Here is a 20,711-nt window from a genome sequence, read left to right on the forward strand (position 1 = left end):
AGAGGAGGGGTGGCACAATGTTTATGCAACATAGCCACATAATGGCATTTGACCTACACTGCTTAGCTGAGCACCAGCTCTACTGTCAGAAGGAGCAATCACCAGGAAACTATCAGGTGGGAGGAGACAGGGAACAAAAGGAAAGGAAAAAAAAGGCTTTGCTAGCTGATCTGGTTGATTGATGTGATTAATTGCCACCCACACAGGCAGGTGTTGCTACTGTTTATTTAGCACTCTGCCAGAATCAAATGGTTGGGATTCTTTCTGGTTGCTCCATAGGCTTTGTGTACCTGAAAGTCAAGACCAGTTGTATCTTATGCATCACCACTGACTCAACCAAACATCAAGAGTGTAAGATAAACAATCCTAACAGCTGGATGGCAGGGACACTGCATGCATTCCCCACCTGCTAGGGAGCCATGGGCAGAGGGATCCAGCCATCTTTCCTTACAAAGCTCTTTCTACTATCCCTCCTTTCCTCAGAAAGATGCTAGTGTAGGACTAAGAGACTTGTATCTAGGTAAAATCTTGGAAGCTCGTGGTGTGAAGATTTAAAAGCTTCTCTTTTTGTCTTCTGCTATGGTTGGCAAAGTGAAGGTGGACTGCAAAAAGGGATTTGCAGAATCATAGAATCATTTTGGTTGGAAAAGACCTTTAAGATCATCCAGTCCAACTGCTACCCTAGCACACAACTATAGGATAGAGAACATCTCAAGCCATTTGAAAGGACACTACATATGCACTCACATCAGAAAAAAATGGCCAAACAGATCCTGATGCAGTGTTCTGAGAAATATGGGCAGGGACATGTCTGACCTAGAAAGACTGACCTCACTTCACTAAATTGTTCTACGGGGGAAGGAAACTTAAAGAATATAAAGAAAGGTGTGTAGAGTAGGAACTGCTTTGATTTTGGTTTTTGGTTCTGTACTTAGACATCCTGCATGGACTGATTTTAATATGAACTGCTGCATTAACAAAGAATAGTTTAAAAAGATGACTGCAAAATATTCTAACATAGAAGAGATATACGCATTTTCATCCCACAAATAGCAATTTTAAAAACTCTTTTCCAATTTTAGTCATTTGTGAACAGTGTATTTCAAATACATCTGTGCAAAGGTTGAGTGACTTTTCTCTTTTACCCACAAGCATATGAAAAGATAAGTTACCACTCCTCTGTCAATTAGAGCAGTTAACATTTCAAGTATGGCTAATCTTTCTAGCAATCTGATTTATTCTCACCAGTTTCCAGATATTAAACATAGCAACAGTATGCACCAGGGAAACAATAATAGAGAAACGTCAAGCATTTTTCTAAGGTTTCATTTTCAGTCTAGATAGGAACATTTTTTCATCATGTCAGGAATTCCCAACTTCTCACAAAGTCTGTGAACACATATCTCCCTTAGTAACATGCACAGCTCCATGTCTGTTCTCAAGAAGCAACACACACACAGATATTCAGCTAGCACAGAAGAAAAATCTAGACTATAGAAAAACATACTTTCAGTCAGTAGTCAATGCCTTAGAAGAGTGAAGACGTGGGAGAAAAAGAGGCAAGTTGATCAGCAGATCTGCTAAAAAAGAAAAGCCACAGACAGAGCTGATAACACTTTGTGTCATGCTGCTTCAGTGCTTTATTTTGGCCAGAGAACATACTGAGTGTGGCTTTCCCAGCTGAAAATAGGTATCTATTGTTTTCACTTTTGGTAAGAAGCCAATTAGTTGTCAAACAGGGTCATCACAAAATTGTTAGTGTGCATGGCAAAGCAAAAAATCCTTTACACTTTGTCAGAAACAAATGACAACATAAGAATTTCCAGGTAGGATGGAACAAGAGCAATATCCTTGTTCACAAGGCAATCAAGATATAAACCTTCCTCCTGTTAAGCTAAGCTTGAGGTGATGAGGAAAATGGGTGAGGATCTATAGAAGGCTGGTCTGCAACGCCCAGAATAGATATTGCAGAGAATGTTTTAAGTACTACAGGACAATTCCTCTTATGTAATTACATCACCTCCTGATAAGATGCATGGCACCTGGGAACCAATGCATACAGTCAAAATGCCAAGATTTTTCTTTTTCTCAGTGATGTTTGCAGAGGGCATGAAGAAAACTACACTGTCACACATGCATAAAGCCAATGTTGCACAGTGTCAGATAAATCTGCACTAACACTGACCAGCAGCAACAGATCTGAGAGGTATCACATGCCTCTTTCCACCTATTAGCATTGCAGCATTCTTTCAGTATGCAATTAGTATGGTTTACCTGTCTTAGCCAATATCTCTCTGCCTAATATGTGGCAATGAAACTAATTATCCAGGCATGATAGATGCCACATTTCCAGTTCAGGGATATATAATACTCTACCACCACATCCTTCAGACAGTTTCCAGACCTTGCTTCATACCAGCTAAAATGAGCATCAGTAAGAACACTCACAGCACCTCCAAGCATAATAAGCAACTATTTGGGCCAGGTTTTCCAAGCTGCCCTTGGAGTCCAGCTGAGCAATCTCAGGTGTGGCCACGTCCAGGTTTCCAAGACTTATCATGCCTGGGGCCTCCAAGGCTGGTCACTGCATGTATGCAGTAAGGTGAAGGATGATGAGCGGCTGACGCACAGCTGACCTTTCTTAATATTGCTTAAGTTCTTAATCACTTGCTTTGCCTGGCCACAGCAAAGCTAACCATAAGCACCAGAGACAGTGGCTACTGAAGGCACGAGAGCTCTGGGCTACCTGTGTAAATAGATCTCCAAAAGGTTAACAAAGGCTAGTGGACATTGTGGTCTACCAGCTCGTCGTGGCTTAATCCCAATAAACAGTTGAGCCCCACACAGTTCCTTGCTTGCTGCTCCTGCAGTGGGATGGGGAAGAGAACTGGAAGGGTAAAAGGGCAAAAACTGGTGGGTTGAGATAAAAACAGTTCAGATGGTAAAGCAAAACCTTTGTGTGTAACCAAAGCAAAGTAAGAAGTTCTTTCAATATTTCCCATCAGATACCTCCAGGAAAGCAATGCTCCATCATGCATAGCAGTTACGCGAGAAGACAAATGCCACAACTCCAAATGCCTTCCTCACCCTTATCCTCCTTCTTCCCTGCAGTTGTTGCTGGGCATGGTGTCATATGGTATGGAGTATCCCTTTGGTCAGCTGGAGTCAGCTGTCCCTTCCCAACTTCTGGTGCCCTCCAGCCTCGCTGGTGGGATGGAATGAGAAGCAGACAAGGCCTTGACTCTGTTGTCAGCGCTGCTCAGCAATAACTAGAGCATCCCCATATTACCAACACTGTTTTCAGCACAAATCCAAAATAGAGCCCTGCTCTAGCTGCTATGAAGAATATTAACTCTATCTCAGCCAAAACAAGCACATAGCTGAAGAAGAGTTCACGACTGCCATGTAATTTACCCCTTATTAATAAACACATCAAACCCAGATCTGCTTCTTCCACTTCAGTGTCTTATATATCACACCATAGAAAAAAATCTCTTACTAATCTATAGCATCAAATTTTGTTCCTAGCTGGACTTTCATTTCTTAAGACCATCATGTCCATACTCTTCTTCACTGAGCTGGTGTGCCTGATCATCAGACAACATGCTCTGGGTGAGACAAGCCTGCTTCATATTTTGTGTTTGGCTACAACCCCTGGGCACCGCTCAACTGGGCCTTCCACTAAGGGAACAAATAATCCCTGTGAATGTTGAGGGAAGGAAGAGCAAGCACAGCAAGGACTTGTTCTTACTACAGGCACTGTACATGACATTAGGATGAGGGATACTCCACCTCTTGACCAGGCTTGGCTGGAAATATCCAAACCGAACAATCTTTTTCTCATATATTTCTCTTTTATGGTTACCACAAGCGTACGTGACACATACATTTACATTCTCTTTACAGCAGTAAGAACCACGTCTAATACTCCATTCCCACCATGTGCACAGCTGAATGTGTATAACACACAAGGCGTGCTATCCAAGTTTATTTTCAACTACTTAAGAGAATGTTTCTCCCTGAGGCACAGTTTCTGCTTAGCACGTTTAGATGCCACAAATCCAAACTCTTGGGAAAAAAAACCAGCAAAAAAACCCAAAAAAACCCAAACAAAAAACAGTTGAAGAGTATAAACAAAGCACTGTGAAAGACTGCCCCTGGGAGGGAGCAGATGCGTTGCAATTTTAAAAATTAAAACTTCTGCAACCCGTTTGCCAGTTCCTTTGGTGATGAAAGCAAATTCCATTAAAGTGACAGCAGTAGGTTTCCTGCAACTGCACCGATGTCTTCCTGCAAAGCAAGGCCAATAAATATGTATATATTTAAAGGCAAATGGAATTGACATGCCAATACAGCATTAAGAAAGGCATTGGAAGCCGCCTCCTCCTCCGCTTTCACAAACATTCTTGTGTCAAGGCTTCCTTCCTGCAGCAGGCTCACCTTCACTAATATCCTCCTGCCTTTGCTTTTCTCCCAACAGCAGGTCAGAGGAAAGGACAATCTCCTCTAGTGCAGTGGGTTACTTGCTCTCATGTACCAAAATAGTAACTTGCTCAACTGACACAAAAGAAAGAAAACATCCTTGCATCCTGTCCTGCTGCCAGCTTTCAAAAGGTAATTAAACATCCCCCTTTTTCAAAGTGCAGGGTCCTCCAGGATCATGGTGTTTGAGCTCTGATGTTGTCAAACAACAGGGGGTTGCTTAAGCTTTGACTGACCTTTGCAAAGACCTACAAGCAATTTAATGGGAGCCCTCCTTAGTGGTGACAGAAATGTCCCATTATCTGCTTCCTATTGTCTAGATTGCTTGGGGTGATGGGGAACTCCTGTTCTCCTGGTTATATGGGCAAACCCAAATCATTTCAGGCAGGTTAAGATCCAGACTCATTTGCATTTCCACTTCAAAGATAACTTCCTATGCAAAATTTAGTGATTACTTGAGCATGTAAATTTTATTTCCCTTACATTCTGTTCTCTTTGCCTGCTGTTTCTACCTCAGGCTCAACAAACTGTAATAACTAAGTGCTATAAGAAACCAATCCCACTTCCAATCTAGGAAGTTAGATTCTCCATGTGTCCCAAAATCACCTGTCCTTCTCAGAGCTGCCAGCAGGTCAGAATGGTTCTGAATGATCTGCTTGGCAGCCAAGCTCTCTTGGTGCTCCACACATCACATAACACCTGTACCTTCTTATCTATCCTATATACATATATATATATATATAGCAAGAGATGCTCCAGAGACAGAAGACAAATAGGCTGACTCTATGCTGAGTGAGAACTCCTTACACCAGGATAATTTCCCTGTTCCTTTGCAATCCACTGGAAACATTAATAAAGCACTAGGGAGCAGAATTAAGTTCAACATTCGCTCTGTTTAGTGTTTGTTTTCTTCTCCCTCCTCCTCCCCCCAAGTTTTTCCTTCAAACACTAACAGAGAAAACAGGAGTCTGCAAATGAGTGTTGGGTCAAAGTTTGCAGGCTGCAAAGCAGTAAACAACCCACTAATTCCAGGGGAGATCTGCTCAATTGAGAGACATTAAGTCTAGCTCTCTTTCTCCATTTTATTGTTTGCTGAAAAGTCCCTGGAAGGCAGCCTCCCAGCGAATGAAACCACTGCAGCCAACAGGAGATGGAGTAGTTATATTTTTGCTGCTCCTGGACTCACTCAGGGAGGACCCTTCAATCTGCAAAGTGGAAGGGAGGCCCTTTCTGTGCCATCCAATGTTCAGCCACTTGCTTCATCTCAAACAAAAAGGGAGAAGTATAGCAGGCTAATATTTGCAGCAAGAGTGAGTCCTGTAGCAGGCTAGCTAAGGGGCCAGCTGGCTCCAAGCAAGGTTCTGGCGTCTGCATTTTGTCTTTGCCTCTGAGATAATTCTCTGCATTGCCTTCTCCTCTCTTAATTTTTCCTCTTTTTAACCAACATAAAATATTTACTGGCAGGAAACTTGTCTCTCAATTTTCTTCTCCTCTCCCCCAGATATCTGAGGGGCAGCAGTGTTCTGGGCCAATCTAGGAGTTTGAAAAAAAAGGAATGAAAAATCTCTGTGTTTAGCTCCTTCTGCAGCATGGTCATTATACGAGCTTCCTCTTCACTTCCCCAGCAAGGTGAGAGAGAAGACATGGAGATACCAAAGCTTCTAGGGCAGGATATGGTCATGCTAAGCAACTCAGCTTATCCAAGCCATTTCAAGACATCCGTGGTGCAGGTGAGGATTAGTGAGTGCTTTAACTCAGCCTGGGTAATAAAGAGAGATGCTGAAGGCAGCAGACTCCTGGGAAAGCTAAGCTTGCTGCTGTGGGCAGTGAGAAGTACTGGCTACTGCCATGTAGGGGTGATGGAGTGAAAGAGCAACCTTCCCAAAACAGCTATTAAAATCCCCAGATTTCTCATCACGCAAAAGAAGGAGTGGCAGCCAGCCCAAGTTGTCTTCAGGGCGCTTACCCAGCTTGGTGGCAGGAGCAGACAGGCAGTAGCTTTTTTACCTTGGGCCAGTAAATTTAATTCTGCCAGCCCTACCAAAAAGATGCCTGAACTGGCCATGCTCAAGCACAGGTCAGGGTCATTCCTTGGGAGCTTCAAGAATATCATAGCAACCATAATGGCCACAACAAATTAAAGCAATGCATCAAACACTTGCCAGCATTTCTGGAAAGTACCTTTGAATTATGCTTCTAGCAAAACACATTCTCACTGAAAACACAAGTTCTGCAGTCAAACAGTGGAAAGGGGTGTTGGGTCTGTTTCTACGTTTGGATTTTTTTTTTTACACTAGCTGATGTAAATTTGAATAGGAGAATAGTGAAATAATCTAAAAATTACTAAAATAGATACATACATTTGATTATCAAAATACACGACCAAGCATGGAGGTACTTTATAAATTACATGAGCTCACCCAAATCTAACACCAATTCTGAAAGTGATTTATGAATGCATCAGTGATTTACTGATGTGGCCTGAAACTGGGCTGTCACACATCACCCTGAAGTAACCCCACCAGGCACTTATTGTAGCCTCGTATCAGCCCTTGGCTAAACAAAGAGCATTGGTCCTATCCCATTCCCCGAAAACTCTATTTACTTTTTATCACAGCTGCAGGGGATATGTTTGTTCTCTGGAAGCAGAGAGGGTTACCTGTTTTTTTTGTTTATGCCTCATGGACTCCTTTTTGCCTATGACTGTGGGTCCTGCTACCCTGGTTGCCACAGGACCACAAAATAACACAACTAGAGGTGTCCCAAGTTACATTCCATCTTCTGGACCAGAGTATGAACCATCAGAAGAAAAGTGTGCACAAGGCCACAAGGGACAGTTTTTGAGTCCAGCTAAGAAAATCAAACATTTTTGTTGTGGTGTTTCTGTTTGTTTGGTTTTTTTGTTTTGGTTTGTTTTTTTCTTCTTGTCTCTAAGTATCATAGGAACAACAAGATGAAAGCAAAAAATCTGTTTCACTAACCCCAAAACATCTGCCCCTGAAATGAAGAAAGAACTGGAATAAAGCTTCCACAAGCCTCATAATGGAAGTACCTACATCCCACTGATGGACTTCAAGTCTCTTAGATGCTTCTGAAAAATTTGGTTTGTGCTTCCATAGGGAAGGTAGAACATACCTTGCATAAGCAAGGTAGAACATACAAAAACTGTGCCATACAACTTCTGTGAATACAAATGAAATCAACCTGAGCTCATTCATGTAACACTGATTTGGCACAGGGCAAAACTACAACCCAACATAAAGAACTAACTGCTTCCTCCTTGAATGCAAATCTCACAGAAGTTATCCATACATAATTTTGGTTGATCAATATCCTAAATGTCATTCAGAAAGTAGCTCCAAACTGTTAATTTCTCAGCATTCAATATTCACAATTTTTGTCAATTGTCTTAGCTTATAATAAACCTCCTTTATCTCTCTGAAATCTTTCCTTAGCTGCTCATCTTGATTTGTTATTGTGGGATTTACTTGTTAATTCATCATGGTGCAAGTATCTATTAAAGACAGAAACTGACAGCCAGATCATTCTTTTGTTGCTGTTATTTTGCGAGGTTTGAGGAACTTTGGGGAGGGTTTGTTTTTGTTGTGGTTTTTTGGCTTTTGTTTGTTTGTTTGTTGTACAGAGGAGAGTGGAAAGAGTAAAAAAGGAACTAGCTATGTAAGGAATTAGCTATGGAAAATTTCAGCTTTCTCATCTGGTGTATAAACTGTATTTTGTGAGCCCAACTGGTTATGACTGAGAAAATTTGCTAGTATTCTGGAAGAGGCTCTGTCATCATCTTGATCATGTATCAGTCTATGATACAAAAAGGATCAGCTAAATATACACTTGCAAACTAGACCTACTTTTCTTTACCCTGACCTATTTTTAATAGCTGTAGCAGGAGGAGTTCAAAGAAAAGCTGCTCTGCCTGGAGCTTCACCTTCCCAACCTGATTGCATCATCAACAGCCACAAGGGCTCAACAGTCAGAGCAGCAAACTCCCATACGAGCTGGGAAATACATTCTCACACTCAAATTCAAAAGCAACAATTTTAGCAGGCCAGACTCTGTAGATGGGCTGAAGTGATAAACCACCTCCTCCTTTCCCTATGGAGAACAAGAGAGGAGACAGATTCTCTGTCACAGCTACTGAAGGCAAAAAGCCATACTCCTTACAGGTGTGGAAGTGTTAGGAAAAGAGGGGAAAAGAATCCCTCCACTTAAATAAATCTAAACATTAAGCTGACATGCTCACTCAAGCACATCTCAGCTTTACAGCCAAAAATCTCCCTCTCATCTTCAGTTTTCTATTGCAAATGTTCTACTATCTCACACCCAAAATCTGGAGCTGGTAAGGTACACGAACACGGCATTATGCTCCAATGAGAACACTCTGCCTTGTTCGGATTGGAGAGACTGTGGTCAGCACATGAGAGGAAAGGCACAGCTGAGCAAAGATGTGACTAGGCTTCAAAGAAGCCACAGGAGATGCCACAGAGCAGCTCTTCAGCCCATGCATTCCAGCCAAGCTCCAGCAAAATCAGTCGAGTGCCTGCACCAGATCACACCTGATGAAGAATAGCTGCACTGTTTGACACTCACACTTCCACTCAGACTTGCCTCTGAATTAACTACCTAATATTATTAAAATTAATTACTCCTGAGTTGTTACATCTTGTATGTATTAATTTAAGCAGGTTGAAGATGCTTTCACTTTCAAAACATTGACCTCTTCCCTCTCCAGTAAATCCACTTAGAGTACGGCAATTAAAACTCCAAGCTCCAGAAAGACAGATTCAAAGCAACTTTCAAGTATCTTAAGTAAAACCCACAGGTAAAATTCTCTACAAGGACAAACAGGTGAGATCCCATCAAAGTCCACACCACAAGTCAGTTCAAGAAGTATTATGTTGATGAGCATCCAGGCAGCAACTGGGACACCTCTAAATGTAAAGTATGCAGCATACAATGTTGATTATGAAAAGCAAGTTGCTGTAACAAGATTCCAGATAGTGATATCCTGTTTGGGTCAAGTAGAAGAGTCAATTTTGTCTTGTCAAGTAAGATCTATTTGTAAAATTTCCCCTGAGGTGCTTGCTTCCATCCAAAGGCTCAGCATTTTTTAATATAGTCTCTTCCTTGAAGATATATTTTTGTGAAAGTGATGAGAATGTGCAGCACCACTCCCACCTTTTCCAAGATTGCTTTTGGTGTTATTTTGATGCCTCGGGAGTCTCATTTCAGCCTTATAATAACCCGCTTACATATGAAAAACTCGTAGTTGTCACAGAGTGATGCTTCATATCTCCAGGCTTCCCATACCAAAAAGCTTGAGGCTTATCCTTTCTGTTTATGTTTCTCTGATGTGGGGCAGTTTTGCTTTCCTATACACTGCTTAAAACTTTCTTTCTTAATAAACTGAATATGGCAGGTCCTTCCAGTTGTCCACATGCTTTATCAGGGTAAAGGTAATGGCTTCCAGGTGAGTGATTTGAGATGGGTGCTGGTTGGATCAAAGCCTACTGCTGTACATACAAGTCCTGCCACACCAGGAGCCCCCTTTTGCAGCAGACCCCACAGTAATGCTGCAGGCTCAAGAGGCTCAACCTGCCAATGCAGCTGCAGCTCTCCTCAAAACAAGAGGTGGCAAGGGGAGATCTGCGGCAACAGAGTCTTAATAGCCTCTCATGTGGTCCCCATCCATGTTCTGGAGGAAGGAGTTCATCATCTGGATGACAAGAATGAGCTTAAGATCCGTGGCTGGAGCTCTGTTAGCAGCCCTGCTTTCTGTCAGGGGCAAGGAGAGCTGATCTTGCCAGTAACCATTATTTGGACTGATATTAAAATATTAGGTTTGTCACTGCAAAGAATTCACCCTGCTGTTTCATAGATGTTATTTATCTAGTGCTACACCTCTGGTTTCAAATTGCCCAGATAATAACTGGAAAATTACTGTATGGGAAAAGACACTACAAAGATTTTTACTCATATAGCCTTGGATCCAACCAAGAAATAAAGAAACTTGAGAGATTCCAAGCAGGAATGTGGATAATATAATTTAATTATTTACTTCTCCACCTGGATTTGATTTTCCTCTTACTTTGTTTAGTTTTGGTCTGCCCAAGACCTAAGACACTTCATTCACAGGTTCACAGTCCTGTTAAAAAACCCCTTTCATGTTACTACTTACGACCTTCAGTATCTCATAAATCATTATATTTCCTACTACTGTTAAATCAAAAGTTTGCATTTAACTCATATTTTCTAGAGGGGCTTCTGATCTAGACCTGAAGGAACCCAGAACTGACCAGTGTCCCACCAGCTTGTTCCAGGGTTCATCCACCACTTCAAACTAAAACCTTCTCTTCTTTGTATCCTAAAAGCACCTGAAGGCAACTTTCAGACACTCACAGCTGCTAGGCTGTTGATTCTTCCAGAGCCTAGTGACCTAATAAGCAGAAAAATATTTGGGTTTTGAGGTAAAATGCTGTGGAAAAGTCTCACATACCAGCTGTTGCCTAAAAAGCACCAGCCTTGCCAACACTCACAAATAACCTGAAGAATCAAAGGTTTTGGCATATTCTTGCACAACTGATATGAAATAAATGTCTCCTGCCTTCTCACCAGAAGGAGAACAGGGCTTTCATGGGACATGTTCCGCTGTGAAAGCAGTCATGGGGGATGCATCTCTTGTGGCTGTCAGCAGCACCTTCTGGAAGGGTTCTAACAGAACAAGAGTTGATGGGACATTACTCCACCATCTCCTTGAGGCCACATGAGACCACACTGGGCCCAAATGCAGAGGAGTTCTTGTGCTGGGTGCAAAGCAATCTGACATTTGGATAAGCAGAAAGAAGTTTCCCTGTTTGTCCCAATAAAAAATTATGTTTAAGGGGAGAGAGGGGAGAAAAGACAACCTTGCAAGTTTTACTTTCTTTTAGATTCTCATTTCCTAATTTGTGTTGGCTTTTATTTAATCGGAGTTAAATTGACAAGACAAATGCCTACCACCAGTGGTTCCTAATTGCTCTGGGGATTACTTCCTTACCCCTGCTTAAGAAGAACAGAGACAAATTCTCAAGCATGGGAGTGAAAATCTCTTGGCTTTTTTGCCTGAGTTGATGATTTGGAAAACATAATTACTACAACTCCCTGGACACAGCACAGCTTCTGGCACCACTTCCCTGCTCCCTTCCACATTCCCATCTCCTCAGTTCTTGTTCTTGACTTGCAGCAACAAAAAAACCACATTTGCAAGGAATCCGTGTGTTGATGAGAAAGGAGTGCTCGTAGCTGCTCACTTACCTCATCACCTCCCTCATTCCCCTTCTCAACTCCCACTATACCTCAGCAACAGCTCTCATCCAGAGCAGCCTACCCTAAAAGGTTTGATGAGGTTGTTCAGGTGTAACTGCTCATTGCAGACCTTCATAGGAAGGAAAACACAAAGATGTTTACAAGCTCATGTCACGTTCGCCTTGGAACAGCAAAGAGTTCAGTGATTTAGCACTCCTGCTTTCCTATCTTTCTGTTTGACCCTACTGTCCAAGTGACATATAAACTACAGATGTTACACAGGCTTCAGCAATCCAGACTCTACTCCCTGCAAGATATCTAAACAACCTCCTGATGCCCCGAGTGGAGTGCACATACCACGATGGGGTTTGTTCAAATGCACATCTCCCCAGAAAAATGCTTTGGCTCTCCCCAGTGACTCGTATGGTAATAAATACTCCCTTAGGCTTGCCATGGCACTCACAAATAAATGCCTGGGTCTCTCTGCTTGAACAGATATAAACGTAAATATAACATTTATAAATGTTATAAATGTTACACCAGCTCTTGCTGGTGTAATCATGAGAGCTCAATGTGCTTGTGCTTTGCGTGCCAGCACTCTTGCTGACAGGTGCTGCCGGTAACACTGGGAAAGAAAATATTTTGGATCAGCCCTATATACACAGATGTGAGCTCCTGAACAGGTATGAGGTGCAGCATATTCCAAAAGCCAACACTACTTCGAAAAAAAAAAAAAAAGAAAGAAAAAAAAACAACAAAAACAAAACAAAAAGAGGCAGCAATGTCCCTCATACAAGTCCCTCATTCCTATGCTTTCAGGGACCTTTTTTACCAGCTACTTTGCCTTCAAAATCTGCCCTACAGCCCTCCACCTTGACAAAACTGAGCAAGAAATCCAAAACCAAAAATTAAATTATAACTTCTTTTACTCCATCTATTTAATACAGAACAGATTTTGCATTCTTGTAAGGCTGTCGAGGGAGTTACTTGGCTTGGTCTGCACCTACCAGGAGTTGCCTACTGCTTAGCTCAGACATACATAGGTGCACACATATATATGTACATATATGTATGTATATAGATTTTTAGTAAAAAACTATAGGTAGATCTTATAAATATTCTATATTCTAGGCTACATATACATGCATGTATAGGTAGGTAAATCTCACACAGGAAATTTCCAGCTGCAAGAGGGAAAAAAAATAATCTAACAAAGAGATGACCCTTTTGACCCCCAGCATACCTGCCTTTTGTAAGAGGTGTTGTTTGTTTAAGGGGATGTTTTATACAATCTTGTACCTTTGGGAGACACAATGACACAACGACACACACTGCTGGCTTTCAGAAGACTAAATGGCAAAAGTGAAGTAGAGAATTTTGGGGGGGGAAAAATTTTGGGGGGGGAAAAATTTTGGGGGGAAAAAATTTGCTCTGATTGAAAGCCGGTGCTCTCTGTTCTTCACAGGTATGTTTCCAAAGGACAGGTTTTTGAAGGAGCTGGGAGGGAGGAAGAAAAAAAAAAAACCAACCTGTGTATGCAACTTTTGTGTAAACTTCCTTTAAGAGCCCTGGAGTTTATGGCTGTAGGGACACACAGGAAGGTACTTGTTCACTCTCTGACCTGATTAGAGGCTTTGTTACCCCTTGGTCACTGCAAAGCAGATACTTTTATGCTGCCAGATATGAGATACACTCATTTAACCCAAGCAGGTGAACTATACCACCAGTCAAATGTTAGTAAAAAGAGACTTCATCCATCTCTCCAAGGAAAAGCTGCCATGCAACTTCAGATTCCTGTCTGATTTGTCCCACAGTAGATCACCTATCACCTTTCAAGGAACCATTTGTAAAAGAAAGATCACCAACCCCCCTACCTGCCCCAGTTAGGCAAACATACTGGAAGTCTTTTTATCCAACAGCAGCAATTAAGGAAAAGATTTCCCAGGTAGTCCCTCAGAAAATAGAAACAAGCAATTTTTCTAGAGTCTCTTGATTGCACCAAGTCTTTCTATACAATCTTAAAAATTTCACTGCAGTGAGTTTGGGTTTGTAACTTCATTACCCTCAGTGCTTTGGTGTGTTTAGTGTGCTCAGAGCAATCTCAAATCACTTTGCAGAAGCTAGCAAGTAACATTATTCCCCTTCAGCAGCCAAGAGTGAGGTACACAGAGTCTAGAGGTGCACTGACAACGCAAGATAACTCAGTGCTGTGTAGCATGAATTTTCAATTTTAGTATATTCTGCCTTTTGGGGATGATAAACTTTATGAGTAGCCTTTGCACAAAAATCTGCAAAGCCACCACTACTCTTTTGAAGACGTGTCCTTTGACTGGTACTTCTTTTCTCAGTAGTTTCATTCAGAGATCAGGCATTTATTCATATTGAGAACAGTCAACATGTTTAAAAGCACTGTAAGAGTTTACTACGGAAGGCATAAAAGAAAAAGGAAGAAAAGAACACAAGAACTCTTGTCTTGCCTTGGGGTTCATTGTTTATCCAGCCTGAATTTAACCATCCAGTATAACACTCAGCCTAGCCCAGCCTATCTCTCTAAAGACAATACTCTTTGGCATTAATGCCAGCCAGCCCGATTGCAATCATTACCCTGGATGCAGACCCAGTTTATGGAAATAGCAAATTGAATTCTACCAGAAACAGAATGAGCTAACACAAACACTATCGTGAAGCCCTGCCCTTTGTCAACACTTCACTCCTGTCTCCAGTCCTGTGTAAATGGATTTGTTATACGTGTTCCCACATAACTTCTAACTGCGCTAAAGAAATTATCACTCCATTGCATCATACCAGCACTAAAACATCAGAAAAAAAAACCTGCCACTTGACTGCTAGAATGGGAAAGGGAGACATCAGACTCCAGGTACCACACAGAATTTGTACAGAAACCAAGACTGCAAAATTCTGGATAAGATTGAAAGTTACAGGTGACTGTGACCAACTAAGAGAAGGGGGCTGAATGGAAATGTAGCTGTTGCAGTAAAAAATTAAGGACACATTCTACTTTGAATTAACATTTTAACTTTTAAAATCAATGGAACTGCTGCTCTAAAGCATTTGTGAAATCTTATTTTCCTCATATACTTGTACTACTACATTGTCCCAGAAAAAATCAGATTAAAAGAGCAGTTCTGCCATGTATGCAAGAAAGCTGGCAGACTCTATTAATTCAATGCTGCTGAAAGAGTAAGGTGACTCACAGATAAAATTGCAATGAATAAAGAAAAAGGAAACATTTGTTACACTATGGTATTTATTACTGCAGCCAACGATCATTGAAGATTTTCTGTCAAATCTGAACAAGTGGATGTTTTTTTACCCCTAATAGCTTTGCCTCCTTTAAAAAAGATAAAGTAACTATCATTAAAAGCGAAGATTTAAGAAAGGGAATCAGAGAAAAAAAAATCCTTTTTTTTTTCTTCCTTGCTGGAAAATGGAAAGTTTTAGAAAAATGCAAGTGTGGAAAATTATTTTTCTCTCCCCTGAAATCCTTTTGCCACATTTGAAAATGTGTTTTTTAATAAAATTAAAAAACAAAACACACCCACAAAAACTATATCTTTTTAAGCATCTCAGAAAGGAAGGAAAAAAAAAAACCACACAAAATTCCAAAATGCTTCCCTCAACAGAAAACAAAGCCATTTTCCCATATTGAAATAAAATTTGACACTGTTGAAGTTGTATTTTTTCCTTTTTTTTTTTTTTTTTTTTAATAAAAACATTCCCTCATGCCTAACTACATTTCTAACACTTTGTTTTGGTGGCCTCGGTTTGCACACACTGATTCCTTCCTTCTCAGCCCAAGAAGAGATCATTACATCTCTTACACCTTGCGGTGCTGTACACAAGGGGGAAGAGAGAAGGTAGGGCCACCCACAATAGCAGCTTGGAAATGCTGCTTAGATGTCTCCTCCCCAGTTGACTCCTACTTGCTGAGCTCCCATCTGCACAGCTGTCTCCCTGCTTCTCAGATGGAGCAAACACCAACCTGATTCTGCAACCAGACCTCCATCAGACTGCAAGCTCACCTGGACAGATGAGATGTCTTGCAGCTGGGGCTGCTTTTCTTGGTTTCTGTTGGGTTGCATGTTGGTACCACCTGCCTTTGAAAGCAGGAGCACTGACTAAGCCTTGTGGTGGTACTCACCAGGAGGAAGAGACCTGGAGACCAGAGCAGAGTGACAAGGCAACCGGTGCATCCCAGGAAGATCACAGCTCTTGGTCTATGCGCTGACCACTGCTCTGTACTTTCCCCTTCCTTTTCTTTTCCCTAATTTGTCTAGAGGCCCAATTCAAAGGCCTTAGAAATCTGATCTAATCCTGCCCACATCTGCCCAAATTCACAGTAACACCTATTTGCCATGAGTGACTAACTAAGAAGTGCAGAAAGAAATAGATCTACAACAGCTAGGAACAGCTGCTGGAGAACTGGAAGGAAATAAGATGGTGCCTTTTAAACTGGCATGCCTCCAAAGGGCAATGACTGAGCTTTACTCTTTCAGTTATTCCCATAAAAAAAATATAAAATATCAGAAATGTTTATTCAACAGTGAATAAAATGCTTGAATCAGATAGGCTTTATCTGATAGTAAGGTAATGACTGACTACCAAATCACATAGCTGCAAAACATTTTTCATGGATGTGGTAATGCACCCTTACCTGAAAACCTCTGATTAAACAACAGAGAGGTGGGGGGGACCACAGATAAGAAAAGAGAAGTCACGTAACATAGCTATATCAGCAACACAGAGCAAGTCTCTCGGAGGTAGAGGAAAAAAAAAACCTTTGGGCATCCACCTACAAACAGAGTTCTGCCTCTGCTGTGCTCTGTGGTCCTATTGCCTTTCAATTGATAGAATCATAGAATCATAGAATTAGCCGGGTTGGAAGGGACCTCAGAGATCATCTAGTCCAACCCTTGACCCACCGGAGCAGTTGCTAGACCATGGCACTGAGTGCCACATCCAGTCTTTTTTTAAATGTCTCCAGGGACGGAGAATCTACCACCTCTCCGGGCAGTCCATTCCATAGCCTAATCACCCTCTCCGTGAAGAAATTCTTTCTAATATCTAACCTAAACCTCCCCTGGCACAACTTAAGACTGTGTCCTCTTGTCTTGTTGAAGGTCGTCTGTGAAAAGAGTCCAGTTCCCACCTCGCTACCCCCTCCTTTCAGGTAGTTGTAGACAGCAATGAGGTCTCCCCTGAGCCTCCTCTTCTTCAGGCTGAACAGCCCCAGCTCTCTCAGCCTCTCCTCATAGGGCCTGTGCTCGAGTCCCTTCACCAGCCTGGATGCCCTCCTTTGGACCTGTTCCAGGACCTCTACATCCTTCTTAAACTGAGGGGCCCAGAACTGGACACAGTACTCGAGCCTCCTTTATGCAACTCACATGGAGAGCTGAGTACAGACATATCTGCATTTTATTTCTGTGGCTCCTATTGCAGGCAAAGACAGCTCCAGCAAGAATTCTATTATCTACATAAAATTCATATTTAATAGATCTATTTGCTGCCTAATATAATTAGTATTGTGTGATTTATCTAGACGTTTTAGTTTAGGTCCCAGAAAAGGGAAAAAAACCTCACCCCACAAAGTTCTCAGAGGGCATTTGTAAAAAATTGAGAGACAGTTACAGAGCAGTAAAGTTTACAAAAAGAAATTTAGTTTGTATAAATCCAGTATACACTAAGTTGCTGGCAATTTTTAATCCCATTGTATTGCAACTGCTTTAATGCTCCATGGAAGTAGCAATTTCATTGCAAGCCATTGATCTTCAAATATTTTTAGAAGCTCATACAAGTAAGACTGGAAAGCCACAGCATTGGAGCACAAGATGAAATAGACCCCAAAAGGTCATCGAGGCAGGATCAACAGTGTCAAAGCCACCCCTGGCAGATGTTTGTCTAAACTGTTTGTTAGAAGCTGTGGTGAGGAAGGGACAAACACAGCAAATTACTGTCAGAGACTAAAGACTTCAAGCAGAGAAATATTCCCCAAACATCCTTCCCACACATGGGTAAATTTCCCTATTAACCTCAGTATAAACATACTTAAGGAATGGAAGATAGTTGGTCTATTAGCCACCAAACTCTATGAATACCACAAGATGAGTAAACTATACCTTATTGGGGATAGCATAACTCCTTACAATTCATCTACTTCTCTCCTAGATGCTGCCTATCACAGCAGTTGAATAAGACATTACACAAGTGTCAGAAGGAAGCCTGGAAGCCTGAGGTGCAGGCTTTTGGCAGAAGAGGGCATTTCCAGAAGGAATAAAATCTTAACAAGAGCCCCCAGATCCTTGAGACATTCTTGGCACCTTCTATTGCCAAAATTTCACCATGTCAGTGCTTTCACGGATGTCAGTGCTTTTTAAATGGTTTCCCTTTGCTCCAAACCAATATGCCACACCATCTACAGACAAGATAAGGATCAGTCACATGAGAGGACTAAGCTGACAATTCAGTAATCCAAGAGTGAACCTAAGAAATTAAAAAAACTAGTGCTCCCACAGGTCTGTGGCACTTTTACTGCGACTAGCTTCCTCTCATCTTAAAGCACTTATATGTCCCACACAGGTTACTTTGCTCTCAAACAATGCAATTAGGTAAATCCTTAATACTGCTTTTGAAGATAAACAGTGAGTAAAGTCACTCACTTAAAGGCAATAGCTCTTTCAAGATAAAGCATTTATATTCAGCATCACATGCTGGAGACCTCTGGAGCACCTTTAATACCTATCACTCCTCACAATGCATTATGATAGTCACAAAGGTTGCTGCCCCCCAACAGTGGTTACAGGTGAGATACAGTACTACTGGATGCAGAAGACCAGCTAAACATCCAGCTCAAGGTTACCTTGTTTTATGCCTTTGTTTTAGCCCTGCCATACCACACCTGTGTTTCTACATCCATGATGGATGTAGAGGTGGCTCTTCAGGAAGTCCACTCTGCCTTAATTGCTTAGTCCTTTGCATCCTAGTGGACCTTGTGTTCCCAAGAAAGGGCAGGGGCGCTCTGGGTGTGCATCTCATATTGTATCAGGGAACAGAGACAAAAAAGCCCTACAGCCCACAATTTAGGTCCCCAAAATGGGGCTCCAATCTGCAGAGCTGCAGAGGCTGATACAGCTTCCCTGTGACCTTCTGCTTCAGGGCTTGTCCTGAGAAGGGCATTGCAGTGACCCAGAGTCTGGTCTCAGTGACACATGTGGGTCTGATTTTCCCACTTGCAGATTATTTCCACCCAATTAATAGTGAACGTGAATATTGTCCCTATCATCTTCACCACCAGCATCCTAATCCACCTCAGGCTCAGCAAGGTGAAGCCATGGAGAAGGATTCTATTTTGCTGTTCAAAGAACTGATCTGAAGAGAAGCTGGATACTGTTAGAGCTACGCATTGCACAAATACCAGTTTCACTGCAAAATACAACTCATGTTACAAAAATATATTAGCTGTATTGCAGTTATATAACAGCAAGGAAAATGAAGAATGACCCTAGCAAGAAAAATATGAATCAGCTTGCCCTATTAAATAAGTAACCTTAAAAGAAACTATAGCAGCCTACAGATTCCTTTTAGTCAGCCAAGAATTGCTCATCAAAACACAAGTAACTGACATTTGAATCAGAAATTTCACTAATAAAAATATTTTAATAATGAGATTTAAAGAGGCTGAAGACATTTCTGTGATTTTAATAAGAAAAAAAAAAAAAAAGAACACTTGAGATTTGAGAAAGAAACTCTCAGCAATTAACTTACCCTCTGCTTAACAGAAAGATTTCTTTTCTGGAAGTACATTGTGTTCTCATCCCCAACTGGTTCCACACACTGCTCCAAATGCTAAATATCTATAGAACAGCTCCAGCTTTGAACTATGCTAATGACCAGACTTCAAGCAATTCAAGCAATTTTCTCTGAGTATGAAAACAACTTCAGTCTTGGACTGAGTTATCATAAGGAGACATTTTGTATGCAAAAAAAAGAAAAAAAAAAAAAGATTGTTTTATTTGCTATCTGGAACAGTTCAATGGAGATCTAGGGGATTTTGATAAAAATTGTTTTGGCAAAACCTACGTGGCTTATGGAAGTCTTACTTTTCTTTTCTAGCTGACCTTAGATTCCAAACATTTTCAGTAAATTGAAGTACAGCTGTTCTTTGATGCTGTGAGGACTGACTTCCTCCCTTGTATGCTCACCTGACAAAGTACCCAATAAAAAGAAAACATGCTTACAAGGGACTCAGAAAAATTTCAGTAAATCAGGGATTACAGCACACAAGATTCATCTGCCTCAGTGACACTGCCTCAGTGACACTAACACTGACAGCATGATATGTTTTAGAGATATGCTAAACCTAATCTCACAAGAAGAGAAGGAAATGCAATGCTCTGCATTGTTAAAATTCTTGATTTTTTGAAATGGACACCAAATGCCTAAAGAAAAGAAGTACAGTGATACTTTCTGGATTCTCCATGCTAACACCATCAGGTTTCAATACCACAATGACTCCGTTTCTTGGGTAGCTTCTCAGGCAATAATGTTTCCTTATTGCATGTGGATTATTGTAACACTTCTAGCATAAACTCAGAAGGGGGAAAAAATGTGTTCCACAAGGCTTGGTTCCACTCCAAAGCAGAGAGGAAGAAAAATGTCCACTGGCCTACTTGAGTATTGAAATAGGCCCTTAGCAACTGGAGCCAACGTGACCTGGAGTTTGTCAGTGCTGAACACAAGCATGCAAGTTCCAGGAGGCTTACACGCTTGCTATTCCTCCGGCACCTAGGAATAGTTTTTGGCCTGATCACCTGAACTCTTGCCATATAGCTTGGCAATGGCTTCCAGGCACCAAATCTTCAGTGGCATTTTAGAAACATAGTTTTCATTTGCTTTGGCTGGGACTGAAGCTT

This window comes from Calypte anna, chromosome 2 (assembly GCF_003957555.1).
Source record: "Calypte anna isolate BGI_N300 chromosome 2, bCalAnn1_v1.p, whole genome shotgun sequence".
In the NCBI taxonomy this organism is placed as follows: Eukaryota; Metazoa; Chordata; class Aves; order Apodiformes; family Trochilidae; genus Calypte; species Calypte anna.